The sequence below is a fragment of the Hylobates moloch genome, unplaced genomic scaffold (genome assembly GCF_009828535.3).
Source record: "Hylobates moloch isolate HMO894 unplaced genomic scaffold, HMol_V3 SCAFFOLD_1836, whole genome shotgun sequence".
NCBI classification, from domain to species: domain Eukaryota; kingdom Metazoa; phylum Chordata; class Mammalia; order Primates; family Hylobatidae; genus Hylobates; species Hylobates moloch.
In genome coordinates, this window is record NW_026654111.1 from 1 (window position 1) to 5,212 (window position 5,212).

Here is a 5,212-nt window from a genome sequence, read left to right on the forward strand (position 1 = left end):
ATCCCATTTGTCAATTTTGGCTTTTGTTGCCATTGCTTTTGGTGTTTTAGACATGAAGTCCTTGCGCATGCCTATGTCCTGAATGGTAATGCCTAGGTTTTCTTCTAGGGTTTTTATGGTTTTAGGTCTAACAGGTAAGTCTTTAATCCATCTTGAATTGATTTTTGTATAAGGTATAAGGAAGGGATCCAGTTTCAGCTTTCTGCATATGGCTAGCTGGTTTTCCCAGCACTATTTATTAAATAGGGAATCGTTTCCCCATTGCTTGTTTTTGTCAGGTTTGTCAAAGATCAGATGGTTGTAGATATGCGGCATTATTTCTGAGGGCTCTGTTCTGTTCCATTGATCTCTATCTCTGTTTTAGCACCAGTACCATGCTGTTTTGGTTACTGTAGCCTTGTAGTATAGTTTGAAGTCAGGTAGTGTGATGCCTCCAGCTTTGTTCTTTTGGCTTAGGATTGACTTGGCTATGGCTGTCTTGAATTTCATAATTTTTCAAGAAGGGGCTCGCTATGCATTTTTACTTTGTACTGAGCTCCACAAATTATATAGTTGGTCCTGTTTACATGTTTATCTTCTCTACTGGAGATGAGTTAATTGAGGGAAGGAATTCTATTCCAGGTCCAGTTTGGTGCATGGAGTGATTAAGCTACATGGACATTTAACAGAAAAGCACTGGAATCAGTTTAAGTATGTAAGAAATGATTTATTTTAAAACAATATCTCCATGTTAACATTGGTAAATGTCCGATACAATATGTTTTCAAAATAGTTATAAATCGTATCTAAATCAGTATGATTTCAATCTTATTTTTAATGCATGAAATGAATTAAAAAATAAACACATCAAAATGTTAAAAGTAATGACCTTTTGGAAGAAGAGAGTATAGATACATTTTTTAGCATTTCTGTATTTTAAAATAATAAAATGTCAAAATATTTGTTTTTGATAATTTTAAAAACACTTTCACCTTTATTAAAGGTAACCTCAATTTGCATGCATGTATATCAAAGATTGCATTTCATCTATAAAACCTCTTGAGTTGTATTTGAAATTTCCAAGAAAAGATGTAATGACACATGAATCTTCAAAAGCAATGATGTTGAACATGATATGTGCTTCCTATACTACAGCAGTCTTTCAAAAAATATAGCTTGGGAATCCATATTGTGAGCAAACAATATTGATCAAGCTCTGCAAATCACATTGCACCACCTTGGGGTGCAGTAAAACAACAAATCTTCCCTAGAAGGAGGGCATGAGAGTGGCAAATCCTGCAGAAGTACATTTGTAAGACTGTGACTACAGAATTGATAAAATCTCACAATAGAAATGGTAGCAGAATATTTTGTTCATAGCTCTATTTTAGCATTTTGTATTCCAAGTGCCCAAGTGTGCCTTTGCAGCTCTGTTTCAGTTACTTTGATGCTGCTTGAGGGCATGGACTACGTATTTTTTTTGGAGTCTTTCCTCCCAATGTATGGTAAGACCTGGCATACAGTAAGACATCAAAAGTGTTTTGAAAATTAATAAGGAATGTACAAAGTCAAGTTTTATTTATCTTAATCAGGGTCATATTGCTTGACATTCAATATAGAATATGTTTTATAAATGTTTTTGATGAAATTATTTAAATTAAGCAGAACCACATTTTGATGTCAAAACGTTGAATGAGTTGATAGAAACGTGCCTTCCATTTAGTTATGATAGTAATTTAGTCCTGGAGGAAACACATTGTGAGACCTTTCACAGACCATTTGGCCACCCATTTCAGGTTCAGTTATTGTTGAGCAAACACTAATTGATATATAGCCTTGTATAAAGAAAACTGTAGAACTAGGATAAATTCACTCACTCAACCTCAATTGCCTGTTGTGTAAAATGTAATAGCACTGCTTGCTTGTTATACCTCACAATTTGTATAGAGGCCAATTTACCAAAAAATATACATTAAACACTGTACATCACTATGGAAATATTACTTATTATATGCAAAATACTATATTAAGTGATCTCGGAAAACAATGATTTAAACCAAAGAGCCCTGTCTTCAGAGAATTTATCATATAATCTATGTATGAATTCTTCAGTCTAGTAAAAGGAGCAACCAATGGTTTTTTGAATCACAGAGCAGAATTATCACCATAATGAATTTACCAATGCTCCCATCCTATTGTAGACTTTATGCACCTGCACCTTTAGCTGCTGGGACTTTCAAACACTTTAGAAATTTAATTTTGGTTATTTCGCACATTTACCACAGTGACAAGGGGCAAGGATTTTTATTGTTCTTTTTAGTTTGTTCTGCTGTGAATAACATCATTTCCAATGAAAATCATGGAGTCTTACTTCCCCTAAATTGTATTTCTCAAGTTGAAACAGCCAATGAGCAAGCAAAAAGAGAAAGAAAAGGAGAGAAGCAGGGAGTAGAGCATTTGGAGGGAAAGAGAATAGAGCCAAGACCCTTTGGAAAGGCCCCTTTAGCAACTCACTTTCCCCTTTTTCCCTAGGCCGCAACAATATTCACCACTCAGTTTATTTCCTGGATGAGGACATTTGTTAAAGATTTCAGTATCTTTAGGGGAATAAAAGGGGAATAAAAGTTATAATAATAATCTCTCCCCAAATCATCATCATCAGCAGCAGCAGCAGCATCAATACCAACCAAAAAGAAATGGTTAGATTATATTTAAAAGGTCCACACAGTAGTATAGAATGGACACAGCTAAGAAATCCTGCCACTCTGGGTAAACTCAAACATGCCCAAGATGTAAATTAAATCTGCCTTGAGCTTGGACAATTTGAGTTTTGCCTGGAAGAACACAGAATAAATTGCTCAGGTAATAACAGCCTGGGGATTTATGCAGGGTAGATGTGGGATGCGAGGTAGAGAGTGAATCACTCCCGCCCTTCTTTTATCTGGGCCCCAGTTCCCTGTAGCTCCATTGTCTGGGAAGTCCAGACCAAATTGTGGACTTGCTATAAACTTTACCCAATGTTCAGCTATACTCATTTTTATGTAGTTTCATATTAAATCATCTAAGGCCCTCAGAGAATTGTAGAGTGAGTTTGTGGTAGCTTTCCCCCAAATTATTCCGGGATGTGTTTAGATTGGCATTTGAGTACCAGTTTTATTTGTTACTGAGTATAAATCAAAGAAATAATTTCTGGATAGATTCAGACCCAAATATCTCCAATACAGCACAAGTATATATATATAGCCAGTAGAATGTTATATATTTTAGTTCACTTTGATAAAATATTGTTTGTTCTAACATCAAGAACATGTTTTAAAACAAACAATTTCAGCACTAAACTCAATCAGTATTGTGGAGCAAAAAAAATCATATAATCAGAGAAAATATATTTAATAATTGGTGCCAATTTTTAGATGGTAGTCTTTTGAATTTTCTAAATTTCCTAATTAGGGTGTAGCAAATTTAATGACAAAGAACTACACACAAGCACCTAATTACAGTGGAACACCACCGATATTGAGGAGGTAAAGAAAGGGTAACTAACATACCATCCATTTTGTCTGTTGTTATCCCACAAAACACATCAGAGTTCAAAACTATAAGATGAAACACACTCAGCCAGCCTATTTTCAAAAGCTCAACTGTCTGTTTTTGAAATGCACTAATTTAAATTTAAAGACACATATTTAATGTTTTCCCTTTGTAGGTTTTCAGCAGCATACATACATGTAGTCACCATCTGTTTTCAGCCTGGTTCATTACCAATTCATCCTCCTGCTCTGTATTATCAGATCAAGAGGGTGGACATAAATTTGGCCACCTGGGCACTGGTGTCATTAACGTGCACCGCAGCCACACACTCATAAAGTGGTTTTGCTTGGAGCTGTAACTTGATGGTGCTTCCTTTTTCCATTTGATCAATGTTGAGATTTGTTCAGTAAGCTCTTAATAATATAATTTCAGAACAAACTGGAGGACACTAAGAACTTTCAGGAGTATTTTGCCTAGAAATCCAGGAGAAAACAGCTTCTGTTTTCAGGAACAGACACAGGATGGCAGGACCAAAGGGGCAGGGATAGAATCAGAGAAGAGAGAAGAGAAAGGCAGAAGGAGATATATGAAGACATGAACACAGAGTTAAAGGAATACACATAGGATCAGTTACTTATTTTAATGAATGCATGCATGAAAAAGCTCAGTGGCTCAGTATCATTCTGAGTATAGCTCATTATTAAATGTGGGTGAGCCCACTTTTTTTCCTTCTTGTGAAGGAAACCTATATTGATTCATCCCAAGTCACTTAGTTCATCACAAAATTGAAGTGTTTTTAAAATTAAAACAAAAGTTTTACTTCCCTAATTAAAACATTAACTGACCATGTGTCACCTTGCAAACTACACTGAATTGAGAACTCATCTGATAAATATGAAGTAAATTTAAACAGATAAATTGCCCTGGTTCCTCTTTACTATCCCTTTTAAACATTGAGCAAAATCAGATAAGTACATTTAGGTTATAAAAATAATAAGAAGCAATGTATTGTGTATTAGTCACATCTTTTAGAAAAATTTAATATTATAACTGAAAAATAGTATAAAAAATAAAAAATTGTCTCTGCTGACTCTCAAAACTTTCTTCTTGGGATTCTGGGCTGATTCAGATTTTAGAAATAATAAAAATAAGAAAGGTCTACAGCCATACCACCCTGAATATGCCTGATCTCACCTGCTCTCAGAAGCTAAGCAGGGTTAGGCCTATTAGTACTTGCATGGTTGACTGCCTGGAAATAGTAGGTGCTATAGGTTTAAGAAAAGAAATCAGGCCAGGCACAGTAGCTCATGCCTGTAATTCCAGCACTTTGGGAGGCCAAGGCAGCTAGATTACCTGAGGTCAGGAGTTCTAGAACAGCCTGGCCAACGTGGTGAAACCCCGTCTCTACTAATAATACAAAAATTAGCTGAGCACCGTGGAGCACACCTGTAATCCCAGCTATTCGGGAAGCTGAGGCAGGAGAATCACTTGAACCCGGAAGGCAGAGGTTGCAGTGAGCTGAGACCATGCCACTACACTCTAGCCTGGGCGAAAAGAGCAAAACTCGGTCTCCAAAAAATAAATTAATTTTTTAAAAATCCGGAAGAAAATATTGAACCATTAGTATCCTTTCAATCAACCAATAACAAAACCTTTACTTAATTGCTACAATATTTGCGATTTTGAAGAACAAAAAGATGGA

The 5,212-nt window shown here is 35.7% G+C and overlaps 1 pseudogene; it reads left to right on the plus strand.

The window, feature by feature from the left end:
• The first annotated feature begins 4,666 nt into the window (after window positions 1–4,666).
• Window positions 4,667–4,784, plus strand: LOC116464816 (5S ribosomal RNA; annotated as a pseudogene).
• The last annotated feature ends 428 nt before the right edge of the window (window positions 4,785–5,212 follow it).